This window comes from Acanthopagrus latus, chromosome 7 (genome assembly GCF_904848185.1).
Source record: "Acanthopagrus latus isolate v.2019 chromosome 7, fAcaLat1.1, whole genome shotgun sequence".
NCBI classification, from domain to species: domain Eukaryota; kingdom Metazoa; phylum Chordata; class Actinopteri; order Spariformes; family Sparidae; genus Acanthopagrus; species Acanthopagrus latus.
Window position 1 is genome coordinate 26,377,278 of NC_051045.1, and position 27,246 is coordinate 26,404,523.

The 27,246-nt window shown below is 41.3% G+C and overlaps 1 protein-coding gene across 3 annotated transcripts in view; it reads right to left on the bottom strand.

The window, feature by feature from the left end:
* Positions 1 to 27,246, bottom strand: part of LOC119022986 (kelch domain-containing protein 8B-like) — a 215,111-nt gene that overhangs the window by 183,060 nt on the left and 4,805 nt on the right. For all 3 annotated transcript variants that reach the window (XM_037104537.1, XM_037104534.1, XM_037104533.1), the window contains exons 2-3: positions 24,682 to 25,420; positions 24,441 to 24,560 (exon numbers count right to left, since the gene is read on the bottom strand). The gene's annotated coding sequence lies outside the window, so the exon portion shown is untranslated. The remainder of the gene's footprint in view (positions 1 to 24,440; positions 24,561 to 24,681; positions 25,421 to 27,246) is intronic.

Sequence of the window (27,246 nt, forward strand, 5' to 3'; positions counted from 1 at the left end):
CAGTTGATTGAGGAAATAGAACTTAAATGCTTAGAGTTACTTTGCAAGTGTGAACAGTAGATTTAAATGGAGCTAAAAGGCTCAAACGCAGCCTTGAGTTGAACAGAAAAGGGTTGACTGGAGGGTGAGGCAGGCAGGAGAAAAAAAGGGAAGGCAGTCCAGGAAAACAAGTCCAAGGGGCAGGCAGAAAATCCAAGGTACAAAAAACACAAAGCAAGGTCCAAAATAGGCGAGCAACCAATCTCAGGTAAATCAGATGAAACAGAAAAACAGTGAGTCGCACATCATGACATGAGGCACAGGGCAACATAACATTAAGGCAACTGAAAGACAAGCCTATAAATAAACTGAGGACTGATTCACTGATGAGCACCAGGTGAGGATCAAAACTGTCAGGAAACCACAAATATAGAAACTAAAGCAATTGCCGTGGAGGAGAGACTCAAACGGAATGAAACAGGATGAGGAGAGAGTCCAACACTACATGTTCATGCTGTTTCTACTCCACATTATAGCTAAGCTTAACATGTTCCCTCAGTGGTCTCAGTCACTACCCAATCTGAGCAGAGCAGGCGCAAGTACGTCCGCCATCTTGGTCAGCTAGATACAGTAACACTTGGACAAACCACAAACAGAACAAGTTACATTACAAGTTAGTTTATGTTAATTATATTTTTATCATTTCTTTTTTTTAAGATTACAACAAACAGGAAGGATTTTAAGACCTCTCAAATAATTCAGAAAATCAATTAGTCTAATAAAGAGAATTAATGTATTTGGTATATTTTTGGTTTTCAGTCTCCCTCTTACAAATTTGACATCATAGCATAGGAATTGATTTTTGTATATTTTCTTTTTTGTTATCCTTTTTGTTGTTGTATGTTTCATGCATATGTAGGATTTGTTCAAATGATAATTTTGCGATGTAAAAATCGGATACATATCTGACATATAGACGTAAAGCACACAATAATCTTTTATAAGGAACAGATTGCAATTTTAGCCACTTAAGCTGAAAAGCTAAAAATATGTTTACAATAAGAAGAAGAGGAAGAAGAATCTGTTATAGAATGTTTGAATACTTTAGCTGAGTGAAGTCACCTAGTTTATGTGGCTGTTTTTACATCCAGCTCTTTTACAGTTGGTTCTTCAACACTCGACCTTCTCTTTCTATCTTCCAGAGCATCTTGCAAAGCTCAACCAACAGACCTTTTTTTAACAGGGTGCCCCTTATTGGACTGACCGTCACAGTCTATACACACCCATCAACCCTCACCTCCTGACTCTGTGACCTACAGCTGCCTCAACTCTTATTAACCTAGTCCAAAGCTGTCAGTTTTCCTATCAGCACTGTGTCTATACGACTGGTGCCATCCATCACCATCAACTCTGAGAGCACTGCAGCTCTGATATCTCACACTAACCTGCACAAACAGCATGACCTTTTACTCTCTACAGTCAGCTCGGACAATATTCTAATCAATACCCAGTGGCTCCAGTCTGAGACCCTCAGACCCTATATATTTGAGTTAGTCTATTTAGTCATTGTATATAATTCAGCCTTTAATTGTATTTTTTTCTTTTACCTGCCTCATTGTTTTTGTATTTTATTTATGTCAAGTAAATAATAATAAAGTACTCTATCCATCTACCAGTATCTCATATAACTGTCCATTTCAAAAGTGGTATTTTTTATAAGGCCTACTCTGTACTAGTAGCTATGTCTACAGACATGTTAAGCAAATAATTTTGACTAACCACCATACTCTGGTTTGTAGAAACTGCATTTTTGTTGTACCATCTGCTGGTTAAAAATCACTAAAGTAATAATTCAGAGTAATGTAAACTTTTCAAATGTTTCTCTGTTCCCTCATTTCCCCACCTCTTACCTCCAATATGTAACGTTACTGTATTTGTTTATTATTTAAGTTTGTCTTTTTGTCTTGGATCAATGTGTCTACGTCCTCCTCACCCTCTGCCATCTTTCCATCAAGTAACGTAAACTCAATCAAGCCCACCTGTCAGTATTCCCCTGCAGCAGAGACATTGTAGGCATCAGCCCAAGGATTGGTTTGTGATGTCACTGTCATACAGAAGTGCTTCTGCTGGCTCCACATCCACAGCCGTGAATGGCGGTGGCGTCAATGGCCGATCCTTTTATTTCAGACCGCAGCAGAAAGCTCTGCGGCACTGGGCTTCAGAGGTGTTTGGAAAAATGTAGCTTGTGTGGACACTACCGCACTACTAGGTCACCACTAAAACAGCAACACTATCACCACGCTACTGAGAAATGTAGTTAGATAAATATTGATACTGAATATGTGAAACTGTTCCAAAACTCATTTTCCACAGTATCAATAATGATATAAGCTGTGCTTTCTCGCTCTCACTTCTGTGTATCCACGAGTCCACCTCCTCCCATTAGTTAACAATAAAATAGTTTTACTGACAAAGTAGCTTCTCATGGAGTGTTTCCTTTACCTTGAAAGTCACCTGGATTTGGGTAATCACATGAACAACTATACTGGCAGCTACGAGCGCAGTGTAGACGTGACGGACAGCGAGGGGAGAGACTGTGTGTTTGAAAGCAACAATGCCAGCTCTTTGAGAGGTTAGCACTGATGCTGCCATAGCATCAGTCCTATGAGAACTGACGAGTATATTTCATTGAAAGAAGAGCAAAAACTAGCACTGAAAGCTTTCAGTGGAAAAGACGATCACTCTACTCTCAACTGGCCAAGAAATAGCTGATCACAGCAGTCAGTCCATCACTTCATCCGCCGATGTCAAGATGAGCAACCGGACAGCTGCTGATATCCAGGAGATGGTAGCCTCTGCTCAGTCTGTGTAGCTGTTTGGTTGTGTTAGCTTGTTGTAGTAGTTTTTGATTTTGTAATTTTTGATTTAGAATTGAAATTTCACCAAACTTAGTTGTCACTCACACACAACTGGGGCATTGGAGGCAAAAAGGGCAGGGCAGGTAGTTTGGATTCAAATTCATTCATTATTTGTTGGCTCTACTTTGTTTTAGACGATTTCTTTGAAAACAGTATGTTCAAAATGTTGTTTGATGCAGACGATGTGTGCTTGCGACACCAGCCTGTCGTGTTCGGACTCCATCTGTTGACTTGATAATGCAGCTTTGAGTTTTAATCCACAACTGGGTTAAAGTCAGAGTTCACACACAAACAAACAATCACACACACACACACACACACACACACACACACACACACACACACACACACACACACACACACACACACACACACACACACACACACACACACAGGGCTGGAGTTAATATCAGTGTTTGACCGGTTTAATTGGAACAGGAGGGATGCTGGGTAGGTTTGACTCTTTCCTCAAATCCCTAGAGCTGGATGGTACAGATTCTTTATCCTGCTGTGCACTTTATTCTAGTGATGAATATATGCAATACAACACTTCTTTGTGGAGCAAGATGAAAATATTCATTTGAATGGAAGGATATGATTGACATTCACATTATTTATAACGCTTGACACCCTTTTACCTCTACTTCACTTACTTTTGTGTAAAAACTGGAATTAACTTGCATTAATGGGCAGGATTTCGTACATTTTTCATTTTCACAGCCTCACCGTGCAGTTATATCGAGTGATGCGCCTTCCTGCAGAGAGAAGAGCGCGTGAAGCCCACAGCTCATAGCGCTTATGAAGTTTTCTGAGAACACAGCAGTGTACCACTCTGCTCAATAGAGGTGTTAGACTCGACTCGAGAGATGTAGAACACCACTTTGAAATAAAAAAATATATATATCAAGATGGGGGGAGAGGCATGCTATGCAACCAAGGGAAATAATGAAGTAGGTCAGAACAAAAAGAAGAATATTTGGGGGTTTGGGGTGAGAAAAAGAGAGAAGATGGATTGATGGATTGTTGCAGAGAAGCGTGCCTGTCTTAAACATAAACAGACATATATCAGCAGATTTAGGAACTGCCACTGATGGCTGTGTCTTCCTCTGAGAAGGGTTGCCTGGAAACAACACATAAACAACCAACAAATGAGCAGAGAACAGACAGGGTGAGATCTTCCACAGAGGGTCAGAATAACAAAGAGGTGAGACTGAAACTGGAACGTGAAATGTCAAAAGAGTGTTTTCAACGGCTTGTTTATGCTTTATTAGATATGACACTGTGAAGAAAGACAGGGCAGAGAGCAGTATGTGTGATATGCACTCAGTGTAAACCAACCATGATGTGTCACACATTGGTTTGTGGACTATGACAAATGTTTTGGAGCTTCCGTTGTAGTCAGTGGATATCTGTACATCAGTCAATCATTTTTATTTGTACATTGTAAATCACATCAAAAGTTTCCCTTGACACTTTCCAATTGGAGCAGGTCTAGACAATACACTTTAATTAATTTATTTACAGAGACCCAAACTGTGGGTGACAATGGTGAGAAAAAACTGCATCATAAGAGGCAGAAACCTGCAGCAGAGCCACACTCAACCATGGGCAAATTGCTGGATCCGTCCTTTTATCTGGATTCACTCCAAAAGTTAATGGGGTCTATTTTGGGCAGAGACCCATCCTCCAACCAAGTTTACAGGACAGTATGTGTGGAATGCAATGAGTGCAAACCTACCAGGAAGTCATCTACCAGTTTCTGGACTACAGTTTTGAAGCTTTGCATTACAGCTACTGGCATCTTTGCCACAAGTGGCTATATTTGGATGAGAGGGTGGAGTTGGAAGCTTGTTTGGCCATGTATAAATGTAAAGTCACATGACAGCATTAACCAGAACCAAGAATTTCATTTCCATTGTTTGATCACTCAGTGACGAAACATTAATAAGCTACAGCTGCGTTTACCATAATTTACCATAACAATTTACCATAACAGCTTGTTTCCTCACAGTTTATCAACAGCCGCCAGCTGATACTTAGACGTGTTTTAGCTTGTTAAAACAGTAAAAGTAGTAATGCAAAACTGGAGTTCTTGTGAATTGAAAACACACTCCTTTAAATTGTGATTTCAGCGTAAAAGCCCAAATCAGAACAATACGGTTGATTCAGCTCAGAGACACAAATAGAGTTCACACCTCCCCGCCCACACGTAAGATGTATTTTATCACTCTCCTTTATTTGTCACTCTGCTGATATACTCACAACTGTTTTTTATCACGCTAGCTGTTGGTTCATGCAAACACATCCTTTTCTGCAACCTTTATATCCGTAACCTTTATACATGATCATAGTTTATTAGACACAAGAGTTGTTTTTTTGTTTTAGTCATTTCTATTGGGTATGACAGCGACATACTCACTGCACTCCATAACTGCTTGGATATGGGAACAGGGTGACAAAGATATTAGATAAAGATGTATAAAGATATTAAACTACATTTGCCAAGTCTCTGGTTCACCTAATATGTTTTGCACATTGAGGGGCTCAATTCATATCTATGCCAAGACCCTACAGTCCCCTTTAATTCAATCAATCCTAATGCAATACCGAACTCCATAGTATCTGTATCACTCTCAATAGCTGCTTAATCATCTCACTGGAGTAACTGCCACAAGAAATTGGACAACAAAACAGATAATAAACAGAGAAGCAATGCTGAAATTAAAAATGCCTTTTTATCCATTTTTGATCATATACAATACATATCTGCCAAATAAATAAATTTTTAAAAAGTCACTATATTTTATCTCAAAATCCAGTCACGTATTTGTTCTTTAAAATAAAATATCGCTAACGAAAGCTAGTACCAACCAGTTTAACCAATGATATCATGCCATCCAGCCATTAATCAATCTTGAACTTTAGAGATGAACGAGCACTGAACTTAGAGTTCATGTCAGAGAGATATTGCTGGAGTGTTTCACTGATTGCTGTACAGAAACACAAGTATATAACTGTATTTACTGAACTGGGTGAAACTGGATCATATGATACAGAGACAATGTTTCCCGGGCCTTCCTCTATTGCCCTCCAGCTGCCCTCATTGAGTTTCCTGATAAACAGATGGCTTTACTTGTTGCTAGAGTCACCGCTAACAGTGGCTAACTCTACTGAGCTCCAGGTGAGCACAGCTGGTGTTGGGACCGAACACAAACTCAGAGACCAGCTGCAGCAAGTTATATGACAGGGAATCCAGTATCAAGGTGGTTTACAGAGTTAAGCTGCTGTTAGTGTAGCATGGCGGGGACCAGATTCCAAGGATGTTTTATTTCAAGTGGACACAGCCTCGGAGACGGAACTGCATTCATTCCTTTGAAAGCTGCTCAGTGGCGTCCTGAAAACAAAAAGCTCTGGTTTGAAAATATCCAGATCTTGTTGTGTAGTAATTTTCGTGTTGTGCGGCCCATTGAGCATGCGTACTAAAGACCTACGCCATCAATGCTCGCTAACTTCTGGTTTAACGCCTGTTAAATAATGTAGTTACATGGCTCTTCTAGACTTTCTAGACATTCTATACAGAATGGCTCAAATTCTGACAGTGAACTGATTCATTTTGCAGGGGTTATCATGCTTGAAAAATGTATCCACAGTTTTACAGCCAGTTCTTTTCACGATGTAAGCTGATGATGATTACAAGGTTTGGCCATTACAGAAACTGGCTTCAAAGCCTGCCGCTCTTCCTGTGGACTTGGGGAAGAATGGCATTTACTAATGCTACTGATACCAATTTTTCAATTTAGTTTGGAGTGGCATTCAGTATGGGTGAAGTTGATGCATAATACAAGTAGGCTTTCAGTGACATTACCATCACAGGGGATGGGGTCATAATAATCATGCTGAGTCGATAATTATCGTACATGATGAAGAAGGTTAGTTGATCAGCGGACCTGCAAACCTCCAGACATGATCGCATAAATAAAGAGACCAAATCTAACCAGGATATCTTGGGAATTTATTCATTTATAATTTTTGTGTAGGCATGTATATATAAAAACATTCATGAGAAGGTGACAGAGAAAGAGAGAAAGCGTCCCTGTAACCATAGTAACTCTGTCACTCCTGCTGCCTGCACTGTGGTGCAGAGGAGAGGACAGATGCTGCTGTCTCTTTCCCTGCAGTTATCAGTTATAAATTACATTTGGCTGTGAGGAAATGGACATGTGGCATGGAGCATGGGAAAGGTGTGAACTGTGTGTGACTGTATGACAGTTGGCCCTGTTTAAAATTGTAATCCTGATAATGATCCCCATTTTTACCTAAATGCATCTGTAATCTGATTATGTCTTTTTTTCTGCAGCTTAAACAGAGTACAGTTTTTTTGTGACCTAATTACATAGCGCCGCACCATGTATCCCATTACCCTCCCAAGTCTGATTAGACTGTACAATACAGAATTCGAGCCTTCGGCATTCATAGGCAGCAGCAGGCCTGAGTCATGGTGGAGCAGCAACATTAAGAGGCTTTCACAGCAGGACAGGACACAGCAGAGGTGGAGCTCAGCACACTGTGTCTCTTTTTTTTCTCCTCCCTCTGTTTCCTTCGTAAATCCTCTCCGCTGTCCACTCTCCCTACCTCTAAACAGTTGTATTCTCTTATTCATGCTGTCCATATCTGTCTATCTGCCACGGTGCACCCCCCTCTCGTCTCCTCCCTTCCTTTCCAGCATGAGCCACCACGGGGCATCTAGGGACTCGCTGTGCCATTCAGCTAAATCTCCCCACCCAGCCCAGCAGTTTCCCAGCAGATGCTGCTTTCTTCCTTAAATAGATAGGATGGAGGGCCAAATTAAGAGAAGAAGCAACAGAGGGAGGGAGGGAAGGAGGGAGGGAGAGGAGACGCTGGAAGAGAGAGGATAAACACGGAAAAGGCCAGTGAGTGAGAATGATAAGAATGAAAAAAGGAGGGCTGAAGAGAAAAAACTGAGGATGAGTGGGCTATAGGGTGTTAAAATAGACAAGAAATGGAAAATGCTAAAATATATCTGGCTGGCACAGTTATGTTGACTAATGGGCCTCAAAAGCGCAACGCAAAATAGAAACTAATGTGACATGAGAAAAGGATGGCAGTGATAAGACAGGAGACACGATGGACACTTTGACCCAGTCCCAACACACCTGTTGACCCTACCACTAAACCCCTCTGTGTTCCATGCTCACGTGTTGGGGTATGCTAGGTTGGGATAGAGGGATAGGGAAAGCCAATCTTGTAATAACCCTCATTTTATGTCATATGACACCCGAAAATTGAATTTAAGTCCAGCAATGAAGGTGCTGTGGTTGGTACCACTCCTCTAACATCAGTGCAGACTGGCAGCATAAGAGCACGGGCCGCTAATGTTAGCCTATAAAGCACTGCTAATTAAAGTGGTCAGTAACAAAGCAGTGGTCTTTTTTTATTTGATGGCTTGATTAATAGCATGCAGTCATGAATGCATTGAGTGTCAATGCTTATCTGTATCAGATAAATGGTGTAACTAATGCAAGAGAAATCACAACAAGTGGGGACGGCATATCGGAAATGTCTGGTTACGTTAACTTGCTCATTAACTACTGATCACGTACGAAGTTCTTGAAGGATTGTCCTGTTCCATGGGGAGAAATTTAGGTGTCCACATCCAGAAATTCTAAGGTCCTTTAACATCAGTTCTCTGTTGAAACCAAGCCCAAACTGACACTTATATATACATATATTATGTATACTTATGTTTAATTATGTGATGTTGATTAAATATGTAATTGGCATTTAGATATCAGCTGCTTCTTCACAGGCTACTTGATACAAACACTGGAGGTCATTATTTAAATCTATTACAAGCTTAAATTATTGATATGGTAAGCATGAAAGTTTAATTGGGAAATGTGACTCCTGAGATTGACATGACACATTCAGCTGATGGTTTTAGTGGAAAGGATGCATCACTCTGTTGGAGTTATTGAAACTACAAAATTCTCCATAAGACAGTGGTGTTACAGAGTGGCGCTCCCTCCCTCACAAAAGAATCTTTGGCGCGAGCTTTAGCGAGCACACAAACCCGAGAACAATTACACTTACAGCTTTGAGAATAAAAGGTGCAGTATGTGAGAATCTTTGTTGAAATAAACAATTACAGAATGTGAAGAATAACTGTATGACGTCAAAACAAAATGGGTCTCCTTTAAAGTTGGGATCCGACTTCATGATTACTAAAACCTACAGAGCCTGACAATTCACGTGATGACTTATTTCCATAAATCCAGACAATCCAACAATTTTGAAGCCTGAAAGAAGCCCATGTTGAATGATCTCTCATCAGATGGTAAGATACGGCAGTGAAATTGACCAGAAGGATTTTGTTGTCAACCTTCCTGATCTGTCTTCTGGAGGAGAGCTATTCCAAAGGCTCGACTCATTTCAGTGTCCTTTTCAGCCTTGGAATGTGAGTCATCTTCTACCCAATGGAAGGGTTCCAACAGGGTGAGAGATTATGTTGTCCCTCACAACATCTACCCAAGTCATCAACCCAAGTGCTAAGGCTGACTCATCCCATTTCATAATCACGGTGGATGATGATTGTCACTGTTTTGCATAGTTTTTCTTATATTTTAATGTATTTACGATATGTTATGCTCAAGTCTGTGTTTTACTGAGCTGTCCGTCTTATGTGCCAGAGGATATCTTGGCTTGGCAGTACATTCCTGAAGCCTGGCAAAGCTCAGAGCCAAGACGTAGTTGGACACATAACTCCCATGAAACAGCAAATTGTCACTTTTACTTGTCAGCTTTTGTGCACATTAAACACACCAGATTCAAACGACGTCACGTCCATACAATCATTCAAGCTTCACCACATCCTGGAATCATCAGTTCCATCCAAAGAAATCCTTGGGGAACTCTGCATTCTGTCTGGTCCCATTCCCATAGATGGGTTCTCAATGTTTCAGCCGCCTCCTCACTTTAAACCAGTGGCTGCCAAATGTTCACACTGCAATGAGTTCTAGGTTTATAAATCATTTCCACTCTTTTTTAAACATGTGTGATATGTTTAAAAGAGCCGGCATTCACACTAACACTTTCTGACTGACACTATAGAGTGCAACAGTCACCGCCCACTTTTTTAACGGCTACGGTTCCGGAAGTGAATTTCCCGTTCATTCACTCCATTGATGGAGTTTATACGGAGTTCATACGGAGTTTTAAGTCTAGAACCAAGCCAATAAAGTACAATATGAATCCTGACCATAAAACATTTAAAGGGATAGTTCGGGTTTTTTGAAATGGGGTCATATAAAGTACATATCTATAGTCGGTCTGTTCCCTACCATAATTGCTGATTAGCGCAGCCTCAGTTTGGAGAAGCAGAGAGCCGCTCCAGCCCAGACACTCAGCTTTGCAGTGCAGTGAGCAGAGTCTAGATGCAAAGTGAATTTTAACCACCTAAAACAAGGCCCACCTAAAAAAATCTATAACAGCTTAAGTGTACGTTGTATAGAGAACATTCACGCCGCTTTACATCGCCGTCAGACCGCTCTTTCTTTTGGCACTACATTTTCTCAACCGTAGAACCTCCGTATCCTTACGCTGAAATTCTGACCCAAACAGGTGATCTGCGAGCGGCGAAATACAGTGCGAGGCACAGTTGCGCTAATGCATAGGTTCTATGCAGATATTTTTCGCTGCCCTCTGTTCTGGAGACAAGGTTTAACTCAGCTACTGGCTTTTCAAACTGGAAAAAGGCCATGTACAAAGATGGGGGTTTCCACTTACATGCTAAAGCAGAGCACCATCTTAATGCCATGTTGGCATGGATGGAGTATCAGAGGGGTGCAATACATCTTTACTCCAGGCAATGGACCATGATACCAAAAAAAGGTAGAGGAAAAGAGGAAGTGTATCAAAACAGTTGCTGTTGTTTTGCTATGCACAGCCACTCAGAACATAGCACAGCATGGCCATCGGGAGTCAGAAGACTCAGGAAACAAAGGCGACTTTTTGGGCATTTTGGAGCTCACAGCCAAGCACGACCCCTTAATAAAACACCAGCAATAAGAACACCAGCAACCATATTCAGAATTCAGACTTGGTGAGAAAGGACGTTATTGAAGAGGTAAAAGAAAGTGGGGTGTGCAGTATTCTAGCTGATGAAACAAAAGACTTTATAAAACAGGAACGTATTTCATTAGGACTCAGGTACTACTACAGAGATACAGTGCATGAAAGCTTCATGCATTTTGAGCATGCAGAGAAAGTTGATGCTGCTGGGCTAACTGAAAAAATTGTTAATACTGTAGCTTGCAAAAGTATAGTTTAGAATACAGAGAACAGCTGGTGGGGCAGGGTTATGACGGGGCTTCAGTAATGAGTGGCAAACACAGTGGTGTGTAAGGATACAGTCCCTGGCTAAGCATGCCTTTCATGTCCACTGCAATGCACATTGCTTAAATTTGGTTACTATAGACACAGTCAGAGCAGTACCAGAGGCATCATGCTTATTTTCTTTGCTGCAGCACCTTTAGGTGTTTCTGTCAGGATCCTATGTCCACCAAAAGTGGCAGGACATACAGCGCTCAATGTATCAGGAGGATCAGCCTTGAGAGTTGCCCAGACTCAGTGATATTAGGTGGGCTTGCAGGTATTATGCCTGGTGAAACCTAATGGACCGCCTTCCAGCAGTGCTACACGTCCTTCATGACAATGATGAGGAGAACAATGGAGACAGAAGTGTACAGGCATGTGGACTTCGAGGGCAGCTGAATCTAGATTTCATGGGCCTTCTAGCAACCTTTAGAAGAATACTTGGAGATACAAAGTTTTTGAGTGACATGCTGCAGTCCTCATCAGTGGACCTCGCCAGAGCAATTGACCTCATTGAGGAGCTGCGGGACTCAATAGTAAAATATAGAGATGAATCATCTTTTGACCAGCTGTGGACAGAAGTGTTATGATAATCATGATATCATGAGAGGGATTGAGACACTCAATCCTAAAAGCAACAGCTTTTTTGAGGAGGCTCCTTTGTTTTTGTTTGGAGCCATTTACAACACAAACCTGGAGGATCTCAAGCATGAGCTCCACCAAGCCAAGAGGATCTTGAAGAGAAAGGAGGCAGCTGGAATGAAGAATCTCACCAGTCTTCTTGAGTTTACAGAGTTCATGGAGGCATTTAAAGAGGTCTATGAACTGTTCGGGTTGTGCAAAACTGCTTCGGCCCCACCTGTAAGCACAGCTGCCTGTGAACACAGTTTTTCTGCACTGAAACTGATCAAAAATCACTAGCGCACCACCATGAACAATGAAAGTCTGAGTGACCTTGGTGTGTTAAGTGTGGAGTCCAAGAGAGCCAAGGCCTTGGATATGGATGAGTTTGTAAGGTTGTTCAGCAGCAAACACGGCAATCGCAAGATACAGTTATTTTAAAGCGTCATTGAATATAGATATTGTTGTCGGTTTCACTGAGCATTTGAGTGGCAGTGGTGAATTATTTTTCTTAAGAGTAACTAATACACAGAGCACTGAGATGTTTAATATACAAAGCTGAGCGCTAAGTGCTGATTTAGAGTATAGAATATGCTTAATGTTGTGGTAGGTGAACCTGCTCTGCTTAAAACTGATCACTGAAGTGAACTCATATGTTTACTGTACTGCTGTTACTGTTCTAAATTTCGTTGTGATGATTGTGCTTAGTCTTATCAAAATTGATAACACAGACACAGATTTTTATTCTATTTTTTAAGTATATTTTACATTTCTATTATATTGTATTAGTTTTATTATCAAAGGATATTGTTGTTACTTTGTAAGAATTTAAGTGGTGCTTGAAACGATTATTATACAGAACACTGTTATGTTCACTGTACAGAGCTAGAAGCACTAACTTCTCGCTAACTCTGTACAGCAAACATGCTAGTGTTCTGTTCACTTGGTAAGAGTACACCCAGCAGATTAACTGTGGGCAAGAAAAGCAAGATGAAAACAAACAGTGTATAACTGTAAATATAAATTGAAGTGATCGCCCATATTGAAGTGGGCAATCAGTGGCAGCTTTCATTTTTGTTACTTTTGAGCAGCCCCCCCTAGATTAATTGTTGTTACCCCCTTTGCCCCCCACCAGACAATTTTCTGGACCCACCCCTGCACTGTGGTGAGGACTCAGTATAGTAGTAACTATGACTATATTCTATTCACTGTTAATCAGAGGTCACTAATAGGCAGACAGCAGTCTGGATTCGTCTGGCTGTCTTATCTGGACCCTGACCTATGAACAATAAGTATTAAGAATAAAAGTGTTTGCAGATCATTTCGACTTTAACTGGCACAGCTTTTTCAGTTCTTACATCACCGGTTGAGCAGCAAAATATCGTTCCAGACACAAGAATGATACACACTGAATGATGAAGGCCCTAACAGCATTCTAGCCCAGCTAAAACAGAGCTCACTTTTCTCACTGAACAAAGAGAAAGTGGGTCAGTGGGACATAAGAGATAAAGACCAGACGGTTCAGTTTTTATGATGTCATGAGATTGTTTATTAAAAAGTTAGTTGGGACCGTTGAGATGTAAGGTGTAATACAAAAAAAGAAAAGAAAAGAAGAAAAAATTAAACTCAATGTACACTTTTTATTTAAATTTTCTACAATAAAACACATAAGAGGCACATTTTAAAAAACTCAGACATTATTTAGACATTATGCTGTCTTTCTCTAACTGGACCTCTTTGCTGTAATTCTTGAAATTGTTACATTTTTATCTCATTTTTACCGCTGACTGTGTCGATTACTCTGTCGTGTTACGCACTTCTTCAGTTTGTAACTTACGTCATTACTTACTATAATGTGTTAGTTATTAAGTTTTTAAAGGTGCTGGCAGGGAGTTTTTCTTACATTTTCCAGGCTAGCTGTTTCCACCTGTTTCTACCGTTTGTGGTAAGCGAAGCAGCTAGCTGTAGCTGCATCTTTAGTGGACAGGTATGAAAGTGACAGGTATCAATTTTCTCATCTTCTTCTAACCTTGCAGCATTAAGTGCATACATGTAGCAACACACACAGAGGGTCAGGAAGACTACGATTGACCCCCTCAAGAGCATTTGTCATTCCCATGTATGACTCAGGTATGACCAAAACAGAAATACACATCCATCCCAAAATTTTAAATAAATAAATGACACTATTTTATGCTGCAGTATGTGTTGAGCAAAGAGAAATGAAGGGGGGTAAAAGTAATCTGGGTAAACTGGTAGATGGAGGGCCTTGTTAGATAGTTAGATAGAAATATTAAGAGCCCGACAGTGTTGAACTTCAGCTGAACCAAGTTCACAGGCAACAGGCAGATGACAAGATCATAAAAAATACACAACTAACACTAAACGCTTTTTCTTTTTTGCTTCCTATTTTAGGACAGCTTTTATAAACAATCATCTCTCCTTGTTTACGCTATGGCGTCAACGGTCCAGATTCAAATTGTAAAAATCAAGCATGTCTACAATAATCTCACAGCTAGAACAGCACCATCTGGATGATTTCACATCCCGTCAGACTGGAACAGACTTTGCCAACTCCTGACTATCAAATCATCAGCACAATAACCGTAAAGGCTGTCCATCCCTTATGGTCAATGTTGGTTGCCCAGTCTCACACATGGGTCTAATAGCTCTAGTAAACTGAACTGGAAGGGAATACTAATGTTTGAATGAAGAAAACCCAATCCAATTGTTTTTTTTCTCAGTATAATTACCATAGGGTATTCCAGAACTGTCCTGTTTGGATTGCATTTGAACTGTTATTATGACGACAATCTGTTAGACTTAATCTGAAGGACTTGGATGTCACGAGTCTTTATCCCATGAAGTTCTGAACTAACAGGGCAAGAAGTGAACATTTGTAGACGGACCTGATGAAGGATTAAGAACATATCACAATGTGTGATATTGGTAGAAAAACCCTGCATCACACATTCACTTATATATAGCTTAATGCTCTTTCTTCATAATGTTCTTTCAAAGTGTCTACATCTAATTCATCAAAAATACATGTGTTATGCATTCATATCTTAACACTTTCACTAATGTTAATTTGGAGACTTAATTTGCCTGCTGAGCCACAGACTGAACTGTCAGTCAGTAACTGTCAGTAACTATCAGTTAGTCCGAGTCAGCACTGTTGGGTAGATATCAAAGATATTAGCAAAGCAAAGGTACATGAATTAAGCAGAACAGACACATCAGATACGCCGGACCACCATGTTTATCTATATATCTTACACAGTCTTGTGACAAGTGACGTCTTACGAAACATTACCAAACCATGACAACCCCACTTCTTCCCCTAGCTCCAGTTTATGCATCTTTTATTTATACATCTTTATTCAGACATACCTTCAAGCAGGCGTCCTGTTGTCATAAATCCCTGCCACACTGGGCTGACGTGCAGAGTCAAACTGAGTCGAGTCGAACCAGCACAAGTTTATGATAAAGCCCCATAAGAGTCAAGAGCCATGCTAACGGCTTTGTGAGGCTGTACTGAGACCCTGTGGAGCTTTGATTTAAATGTCATCATGCTAACATATTCAAAACTGCAAAGCTTACTTCCATTTTTGGTGGGTATAATATTTACCATGCTCACTGTCTTAGTTTAGCATGTCAGTTGCTAAATTAGCACCAAACACAAAGTACAGCATGGGAATGCCATTAACTTTCAGGTATTTTGTCTTTAACCAAAGAGCTTCAAACTGCTGCCACTGGACAGAAATTCAGGAGATTACCAGATATTACAGCTCTGGGAACCATTTCAGCTGTAAAATTTTTGAAGACATTTCAGTCGGAGACCAATGTGGTGGAACCAAATGACCAACAGACTGACACATATCCCCAGAGCCGTGCTGCTCACGTAGCTAAAAATAAGGTAAGACGTTGGGCCCATGGAGCCAAAGTCTCCCCGTTAGGAAAAGTCTGAAATACTCTGTCTGGTACATGCTGATACACTAACAATATTTACCTTAAAGCATCGAGTGAAACCAAGAACCATCATATTAACACACTCCTGCTGACCACCCAGCACTGACCCCCTTTTCCCTGTGTCCCTTTCTTCCAGGCTCTATTAGACCCACACGTTTGTGGTGGGCACTCAAGGCTGCTGATCAGCCTAAACATGGATACCAACGAGTGGGTAAGAACAGGGCCTCAGGGGCCAGAAAATGAAGTGCTAGGGAGGATATGAACATAGTGAGTAAGAGGGGGAAATAAGAAGAGAGTGTACAGTAAGTCCTGGGGAACACAGCATGAGAGCAAAAATGATGAAAGCAGCACTTTGCTTTCTGCATACAGCATGACTCTGGGGCTGAATGCCGATGAGGATTTCTCTGCATAGTTCTATGCAGAGTATCAATTAATCTGCAGTGAACTGTGTGGTCTGCATTACAATAACCACACAGAATATATGTTTTTGTTTTCTCCAAAGACAAATGTGATAGGTCAAATGGACATGGGCCTTGAGGCTGCCACACTTGGGGGAATACATAAACATCTCCAGGACAGTGTGGTGTGTTTGAGGTAATTCATTTGCAGCAATAGTCGGTGTGTCTGGTGCGAATTAGTCAACAGCTTCATGATAAATCCAACCCGTCCACTCAAAGGAAAGGTTCAGCCCTTGTGGCAACTGTTTGCACACCTCCCAAAGAGCTGGTATCAAAGCCAGTGCTACTGTTGGCAGCAATCACATGAAGCGATCAAAGAGCAATCAGTTTCCATGAGCTGATGTGTCTCTGTGCCTCTGGCAAACTTGAAATAATACCCACTTCTCCATGTGGCAGGAGTCACACAAGGCAATCACACAGCAGCTTGTTTCCCTCCAGTCTGAGTTGATGCTTCTGGCAAGTCTAAAAGCGGATGCAATCATAGCAAATAATCAAATAGCTCTGTCTATGCTGAGCAGCCTTCTCTCAGTGCTGAGCTATATACTAAAGTCATTATGGTAATTAATTAATCAGCGTATCCCTTCCTCCAAATTGCTTGCAGAATTAATGGATCTGTATTGATACAACTCATTTCAGCCTGACCGTTATTTTTCGTTAAAACATTCAGCTTTTGTCTTATAACACTCCACAACATGTGACAACAGCCTGGAACCAAAACTTAATGATTTTTTTTTTCCTGCACCTTTGTTGTGCAGGTCTTAAAAATATTTTGTATCATGTGTTAAACATAAATAAGCACTATCATTAATACTGCAGTCATTTTAAAGCATCATTTATTGACTGAGAGTCATAGTGAAACTATAGCTGGGATGGTCATCTTTACTTGTTTTGTATAATAGATGTCAAAACTGGGAATAACATGTTCAAGCTAATTTTACTGTCTGACCCCGAAGAGACTACTGTCTGTTTTAACCTATTCAAAAAAATAACGTGACAGATTTTTTTTGATCAGGAACATCCTCACACATTTTACAACAAATGTTTCTTATTTCTTAAGATATCCTTGTGCGTGTTAGCCTGAAACAGAGCATGTCAGCGGGCTGGAGCAGTGAACATTTCTGCTCCTCGCTTATGGAAATGTTGCTCCCCCTGCTCTACTCCAATCACTCACTGCTTCGTCCAAAAAAAAAAAAAAAAAAGTCTGCAATGTATTTTAATTTCAGCTTAACCTTTAGCTCAGCATCTTGCATAACTGGGCCAAAACCTCATTTTCAAAACAGAAATAATTTATTGCATTCTTTACTCAAGTAAATGTACAGATACTTGTGTAAATAAAGACTCTGGTTGAGGTAAAATACTGATTCAACTTCAACAAAGTATAGGCTCTGAAATGTACTCAGCGTGTCAAAGTAAGTAGTATCCCTCTGAAGGACATTTCTCCCAGCCATTTCTGTGCAAAGTTCACTGGACCTTACATCATATTAGTATAATTCAAAGACCGTTAAACTTAAAAGTAGCATCCCAGCTGTTCTAAAACACACCACATAGATAGTCGAATGTTGAGCGTTATTCCCAGGAAGACATTTAGACTTTAGTTTAACCAATAACATGACTGATGACTCCATTCAATGTAAGTGTCCCAGTGAGCCATGACAGTGAGCCAGCTTGCACAATACAGGGCCCTGAAACCTTTCTTTTCTCACTAGCCCCATTCAAACTGCCCTCTGAGCGCAGGGATCATGTGCCAAATTTCCGCATCCTCCTCTGTGTCAAAGTTTCAGATGCGGAGAGGGGGGAAATTTCGCCGTCGCTCCGGAGGTAGTATCACAACAGCAGTAGAGGCGAGCAAGCATCTGTGTGAATGGATAAGTTGGAGGCGCGGAGTGGGGGTGTATCGATCTGATGGTGTTCACAGTCTGATAGCTAAACAGATCCTTCACTCATCAAATAAAAGAGAAGGGACCTGCAAAGCAACATTACTGGACCAAACAACAGTAACATCGTAGCTGGTAGTGTCTTTGGCAAAAGAAATACTGCAGTTGTCTGTCTGTCCTACCAGCTTTTCATCATATTTCTGCCTGAAAAACAATGTTTATCTCCTTCCACTATTGTGCTGTTGTAGTTACTGTCTTGAAAAAATACCCTGCGACAGTCAGCCCTCCCAACCGACTCCTCGCTTAACTTTCCCCCAGGAAACAGCCACCCTCCTCGTGAGTGAGAGAGTCAGACAGCATCCTGTTTACTGATGGTGATTATGTAATTATGTCAATTAGAGCGAAATATGTAACGTTGTCACTTTGCAGGGTGCATGGTGGGTCAGGACCTCAATCACAACACATTATAACAGCATCCATGTAATTATAAACAGTCAGCAATTACATGTTTACATGGGGGAAACACGGTGAAAAAAAAAACACACTGACGTCATCATCAGGATGAGTACAGTCACGTCTCTTTTGGATCCACAGCGCAGTCACACCAGTGCGGCTTTACGCCGGAGCTGCTTGGTTCAGCGTGAACAAATGTGTGAAGCCGCTTACTCTGCCTCGTCGCCAGCTGAGTTGCGCATAAAGGAAATGCATAAATATTGTACCATGTCGCGAATGTTGTCAGAAACTATCCAGATATTTCCGCCAGATGGCCCAGCCCAGTCACACAGTTTGCTGCACTGAGTTGGGACTGAGCCACAAACCTAAATTTGTCCATGTGCGCTCATGCTTGTTATTCTAACCTCACTGCTGCTGTTGCTGATGGAAACAAAACATTTGTTTCATCCCCAGAGGACCTACCTTTGTCCCCAATATATCAAACAGACATAAAACAAGTTCAGGCAAAAAAAAAGTTTCACACGACTCCAGTGTCCTACACCGTCTGTGTGTTCATGATCCCTCCGCCCCGGCTCAGCTGTACCTGGTCAATGGGCCTAATGAGGGGAATCATGTCAACAATAAGCAGCAGCAGCTGCTGTCACCCTCACACAAAACACACAAACCTGTTTACCTGTGTGCCTTAAGAGAATCCACACACACCATGCTGTTTTAATTAACATGGCAGCAACCTGCTGACATGTGGACCATACAGGAGAAACAGGCTCACACTGTGTTCCGTCGCCCTCTTTGCAGGTTGAGCGATTGCTCTTTACTTTCTCACAGATTCTGTTTGTCACTTCACCTTATCTTTGTCTCATTTGAATCAAAAATATGACAATAAAAAAAAAATAGCTCGACATTTTCCCTTTCTTGCACAGAGCCAAAGAATAGTGGAGATAGATACCACTCACATATATGTGTGCTACATATTACCATACAGACAACAGCCATTTAGCTTAGCTCACACTCCAGTAGTGACTGATTACTGAAAACAGTAATAATGTGTTCTTGTTGTTTTTTGATAGTATCACTACATTAGCTAAGCTAGCTTTATCCCCATGCCTTCTGTCTTTTTGCTAAGCTAAGCTAAGCTACCTCGCAGCTGGCAGTAGCTTCCTCATGAGCTTTTCCCTGATGTAAATACTTTTTTTTAAACAGACATGGTTACCAGTAAAACGATATTTAAAACTTTTTTCACAGACTATTTGAAGACGTTGATCAAATGTTCACATTCAGTTCATATTTCCATATTTATTTGATTTGCAATAGCGGCTTTCAACTGACAAATCTGAATATAGAGAAGCCAGGTTCCAAAATGATAGACAATTATTTTCACATTGTAGAGGATGAAAAGTGTCTCTATTGGAAATCCTGCACCAACCTATGGAACGTCATTTCACTTCAGGGGTCAGGAATCAAACCACCAACTTTCTTATTAATAAAGAGAAGCTTGGGCAACTCACTCACTTCACAAGGCCCAGTTCGGAGTAGTCAATGTGTTATTGTAAATGATACAAAACTGCTCCCAGTAACATGTCCTGGAAACTTCTTGTTGGCAGCACACAGCCTATATACTTCCATATTTGTGACATTTCATATGAAACATTAAATGCATTGGAATTCTTGACATTTCACCTTGCAGTGTAATATGACTTTACAGAAACACCCTCACGCCAATATCCTCTCTCTTTCAACCTACAACTTAACAAATTGTCATAATGGTTACACAAGTTTTGCGACACGATGATGTTGTAAAAGAGGGCAAAAAGACGTCTTAGACATCCAGACCAAATATCACCCAGATTTCAACAGGAAATTTGGCCAGTGTTTGTTGGGTTTAATTTACAGACATGTGAGTGGTCCTGAACGCCTCTTCTACTCTCTCCAAAAAGTGAATACACATTACCGTAAATGGAAAACTACTCCCTTTAAAACACAGACTTAATTTATCTGAGCTACCTAATGGTTATTTCCTCTCCATGCACCATCCATTTTTATTCCTCTCTCCAATTCTCTCTCTTTCCTTCCCTTAGAAATATTATCCAGGCCTGAGTGTCCCTTGTGTTGGCAGGCTGTATGTCCGGACTGTCCACTGGAAGCATCCCACTTAATCCTCTGATGGGAGTATTGGCTCAGTTCCACACTCGTCCACCCGGGTTAATGTCTGTGGCTGCCTGGTGGGTGTGTGTGTGTGTGTGTGTGTGTGTGCGTACGTGTGTGTCGGCATATTTGTCCCACACAAACCAGCTTAATAAAATCTTAAGACATTTCGTGCTCTACACTCACACAACCACTCTGTCATGCAGATTCTGGGGGCCTCATCTACCAAAGCAAGCGCAGAACAAACTCTAAATGTGTGCGCAGGAACTTGTCAGAAAAACTGATATTTATGAAATGTGAAGACTGCCAATTTGAACACAAAATGAACAATGACAAATCTCTATTCTACATTCATCTACTTGTGCACCCACAGGCTCATTTACATACAGAAACGCCTCCAGAATTACAGATTTGGTCAGCCACATCTCACTGAAAGTCCTGGTGGCCTCGGTGTGAGATGGAGAACATCACAGACACCGAGTTAAGATACTGTAGCATGCCAGAAGGAGATGTGCTTGGAGCTTCCCAGCATGCACCAGGAGAACATAAGACCCTAGTTGAGTCTTCAGTCATCTAGCCTAGCCTCTTAACTTGAGTTGTCAAGTATAAAATCGACTATCAGTTATTTTGATAATGGAGTCATTTCTTTTGCAAATTAAATTCTCTAATTCCAGTGACTTAAATGTGGTGTTTTAGTTTGGCAAATGTGAAGACATGACAAGGAAAAGGTTGGAAAAGGTTTCTAAATAAAATGTTGAGCCTCTTACTGCTACACTGAAACACTGTGTATTGTCAAGCTGTCACTGTTTTAAAGAAACTATGAAATTCTGCTAAACCTGGCTGTTTAATTTGACACTACTACGGGTGGCAAATATAGAATGGGGGCAAGTTAAAAATGACTTCTCTCCAAGAAGTTTTAGCGATCAAATAAAACACATCGATACCTAGCTTGATCACTGCTGGAGACATTTGTTATAATGTAAGAACACAGCTCAACAAAATATATAACAAAGGTCTATTGTTTTAAGCTGTCATATACACAAATGTCACACATTACATCTTTTAATCTCTCAGTGTTACCACAGTCGAATAGGTCATTATAAAGGCAAGCCATAATGAGAGTCCGATATTGGCGTATTTCACAGATATATCTACGTATCAGAGTACGTATTGTCTGATATGCGCTGACATGACAACTTTTTTTTAGAAATTAAAAAGGCAGAATCTTGGGTGATTTATGATCATAAAATTACCATTTAAGTGGACTGTTTTAATGCACAGATGTAAATTTGGAAAATAAAGTTTAGATTACATATCCTTACTCCATAACAAATCTTTATCCCAGCCATTTCATATTTTAGAGATCAGTGAAAAAATGAACCCATCATCATTGCCCAAAGAAAATAATTAAAACAAAGAAAAACGCCTCTTCAAAAGAAAAAAAATAAATAAATGAAATTAGCAATCTATGAGCTATGCTTGCATGGTTGAGTCGATTCATGAATCAGTAATTTAGGAAGCGGTTTAGCTTCCTACAGGAGCGGTTCTAACTATCCACAACAATAAATGCATCACTCAGATTCTATGTGTAGGAGTGAGTGTACATGGTTTACGAACACAACTGTGTGAACACATGGTTGATAAATGCCCAGGCTGCTGGCATATGCTCTCAGGTGAGGCTTCTATCCATCACACATCACAGTGAATTCAACAGGGGGACAGGCTACAATTGCTCGATCACAAACCACGGCAGGCCACAAATAGCAGGTAATTTAAGGATTAGACCCACACTGCTTTCAGTCTATCGTCATGAAATGGCCAGATAATAATGGTGGAAGAGAGAGGTGCTGGGAGAATGTAAAAAAAAAAAAAAAAAGAGGGGAGAAAACAGGCAGAACAGATGTGAAACGTAGCCCCCGGAAACAACCTAATCAAAAAAAGATATTCTGTTTTTCGCCACACGGTAGCTAGAAGACCACGTCCTGTGGTTTGAACTTTTGGATACATTTAGCTGTGGAGTGGGTGGCTCAATTGTCTCTGCAGCAGACAGTCGAATGCACAATTTGAAAAAAAATAAAAAAATAACAAGAAGAAATGTGTTCCTTCCTCCAGACAGCACTGACGCCAATTAAAACTATTAATGGATGAGAGAAATCAATTTGCGATGCTTATGCCGTTCAAGCTTTTTCAATTATCCCTTTTCTATCAAACAAGCCATTGTGCCAACAGCGTCAATAGCTCATTTCCAACATGAATAATTTCATAGTCAGACAGTCCATTTGTCATCGTCCCTCACTCCCTCTGCTCTTCGTGATGGCGAAGAGGCCGAGGCCGCTCTGTCAGAGCAGGCGGCAGCCTCATGGTGAGTCCTGATTGAGGGTGGCATTTTACTGGCACAATGAGAGCTGCCACAGCACCACGCTTCTCTGCTGGATCCAGCGAGACAGGCCCAGACTGCTGTGTGTCAGCTGTAATCCTCATTATGCAAATTAACTCACACCAAGTTATAGGCGCCATCCTTTCAGGTCGGAGAGGAGGAGGAGAAGCAAGGAGGGGAGAAGTCGAGAGAAGAGGAGGAGCAAGGAGGAGAGAATGGGGGGAGGGAGGTGAGAATGAGAGGGGGGTATGAGGGAAGGAGAGAGGAGGGGAGAAGGAGAGAGGAGGAGTTGTAAGGAGAAGAGAAGGAGAAGGGAGGAAGAGGAGAGGAGAGAGAAGAGGAGGAGAGAACTAGAGAGAAGAGGAGGTGAGAAGGAGAGGGGGGAGTGTTGGAGGAGCAAACAGCCCCTTCAACAGACAGGACAGTAAGGAGTGTTAGAAAGTGAGGATGGGGGGAGAGAGGCAGCCCACCATCACTGACAGGAAGGACTCTCTCTACCTGAACACACTCTCAGCTCAGAGGATAAGCAGCAGAAAGTTACCAGACTTAAAAAAAAAAACGCTCCTTGCTGTCGGTGTGTGACAGCCACAGCCAGATGTTGGGCAGTGCAGCAGATGGCGCTGGCTCGTCTAGAAAAGACGCATCTCGCTAAACAGCTGGATGAATTTGACCGACAGCCTCCCGCCTGAATCCCTGGATCTGCCCCCCCCCCCAAAAAAAATCACGCAACACGCAATAAAGCTCGACTCCAACTCACACCGACACAACACGGGGGCAACACTTTACTTCACCCTGCACGGGGTCAAAGTCCAAAGTGGAGCTGAAATGATCTGCCATCCAAACTTGGTAAACGCTCGTCATGTCGACCGCACAACAACACAGCACAATGCACCACATGTACAGTCCTGCCGCAGGATGGGATTATCGTGGATATGGTGTCCAAACAGATTGCTTGCGATATTATATTGTTTGATCCTCGCCTAAACGTTTCAGCCTCACAACCGCGTCACTGAACTGACAGTGTCCACACCTGTTTATGCCGACCTCACGTCGGTTGGTAGCTCCGCAGCGCCAAACAACAGCGGGGGCATCTCGACCACATGTGCGCGGAGGTGACGCGCGCTGCGCTGCCGCATCAAAGTGCTGCCGGGGCAGGAGAAGCAGCTCCAAGAAGTCCGCGGGAGCGCCTGTGCGTCATTTGGCCACATGAGATGAGCGCATGGAGGTGGAAAGTTTGGTGACAGCAGCCCCTTACCTTTATGATCGGCCGACGGACGGCTTGAAGTCGGCTCTCCGGAGCAGCTCCGCGTAAACGCGCGGACACGACATGTTGTACAGCGGCAGCAGCGGTGGAGATGCGTCTCCTGTCGTGTACCTGTTCAGTGACACAGCCCAGCGAAATAATCAGTTCCAATCGCCCTCCTTCCACTGACTCAACCCCCCACTTCCACCCCACCCTGCCTCCTCTCCCCCGTTCCTCTCCTCCCCTCACTCACCAGAGCGCATTTACGCGACGCCGAGACACCGCAAACTCCTGCGTTCACACAGCGCCAGCCGTCCCTCCACCATACTGCACTGACAGCACCCGACTCCTTTTAAACTGAACGTTTCAACACGCCCAGAGCTGCTGCGGTGTCGTGCTGTTCTGGTGCCACTGGTTTGAGGCTCTCCACCAGGATCAGGTAACTCCAGACTCACCTGAAGGGAAGGCTGCTGCCTGGGAAAGGTGAGGGGCTCCAAAAGCTGCACTGCTGCCCCCATGTGGATGGAACGAAATCTGGATACCAACTTTAGACCATAAGAAACATGCAACACGATCAGCTTAACTGGAAGGCAAATAATGAAACGGACTCCTGTTGCCATTTAACTCAGATCTTCTCGAATGTCACGGAACTGTGACAATAGTAACTTTATTATTGTGTTTGCACACAGGAAATACAGCTGTTTACGCATGAAACAATACACAACATGAAATGATGAGAGCCAAGTTACTTTAAGAACAATGGAGGACAATAAAACGATGATAACTCAAGCCAGCAGAAAAAGGAAAGAGAAATTAATGAAATACATTAAAAATATAGATAGATAGATAGATAGATAGATAGATAGATAGATAGATAGATAGATAGATAGATAGATAGACTACTATTCACTACTGAAGAGGGCATGTGACATTTTTTTGAGTTCTGACTTTACAGTCAGAATTCGGATTTTAATTTGTGAGAATAAAGAATTCTGCACGTGTGAACATTTTTTTTTGAGTTCTGACTTTAAGGTCGGAATTCTGACTATAATGTCAGACTTCAATGTCAGAATTCTGACGTTATTCTCAGAATTCTGACTTTAAAGTCAGAACTCCAAAAGATTGTCACATGTGGCCCTATATCCTCTTCCGTAGCTCACAAACCTCACATGAGGGATCAATATTTTACACAGAACTTTAAATGAAGTTTTGTGGGATCTGTATAATTAGGCATACATGGACGACTAGCCAGGGAGCCAGGTCCACCCCTCAGGATTTTTTCTGCTCCCTTTGCTCATCATTATTTCTTGTCTATCCCTTCAGCCATCAAGTTGATAACAAGCACCTCCAGCTTGGGGCCGTTTGGTCTCAGGGGGCCCGAAACCCCCTTTTTATTACGACGTGTCTGGTGAAAGGATTCAAATGCAAATATTAAAGGAAATTAAAGGCCATATAAAGAGAATGTTGGTTAAAAACATCAAAAGTCTTTTATACTTTAACTTCTTTGTACTGTACAACACTTCTCCAGAGCCTCGGTGGCTGGACTGCTAGCTGCACAGCTAACTGAGCTAACTAGCAGTTAACAATTTGCAGCAGGTAGTGGTTACTTTGACATATTGCTCCAGATCTGTTTGGAGAATGAACTATTTGTTTTGTTTTGTTTTTGTTTGTTTGTTTTTGTTTTGTTTAAGTCAAGATTGAAATTAGCTTCAGCTAATTCAACACACTATTAGTACAATACATATTTTTATTTATTTATTCATTTATTTATTTTTAATAAAAATCCAGATTCTCACTAAACCCTAGATTTACATACATATATATTAATTATTGTAACATTGTATGTTTTTATGTTATGTCTTATTGTATTGCACTGACTGAGAAGCATCTGCGATAAATAAATAATAAAATAAAGAGAATAAAGAATAAAAAAATATTCTATTCTATTCTAATCTATTGTGTGGCCAAAAGAGCAAAACAGGATTCTCATGGTTGCTCACATTCCTTTTTTAAATATCACTCAAAACATCTTCCAAAAAGGCACAGAAGAATAAAAGCAGGCTTGACAATGATTACTTTAAGCACTTCATGGTGAATAACAAGGGCTCATATGAAATTAGAAAACATTTCCAGCTCATTAGCTTCAATTTGAGCAAACCAACATTGTTTTTTATCTGGAAAATGCAACTTCCTGTGGCTAAAATTCTCCACTACACCTCAAATCAGAAAAAACAGGATTTTCAGTCACTTATCCTTGCAAATGGTGTCATCCAAAATAAAAATAAAATAAAAATAAAAATAGATGCTTGATGTAATGTATAATTACTAAATTCACAGTGCTATTTATTGTTTCAGGAATTTGGACAATACAGCTTATGGTTGTTTTGACATTATTATGTCTAATATCTGTTGCAGAGATATTTACAGCGGTTAGCATGCTAACCAGCTCACTCAGAGCCTACGCGGTCAAAACATCTTGTGTTAGCAGTGTAAACACAACCACTATCTGCACAGCCAACTGAGTTAACAAGCTGATGGCAGCTACAGTTAGCAGCAGTCAGTGGTTACTCTTGATGATACATGCTCCTCCTGATTGGTTTGGAGTATAGTATGACAGGTGGCCAATTCTCACATCATGCACCTTGAAATTATATATCTGGACTCTGTTCCATATGAATCTTTGTCCCAAGGGTTTGATAGTGTTTTGCTGCTGCCTCTTAATGCACAACCTGACCTACGTCAATGCTACTTTGCACCACATGTTAATACTGTAAACACCTTTATTTCTTTACCTTAAATAATGCGCTGATTTCTTTGT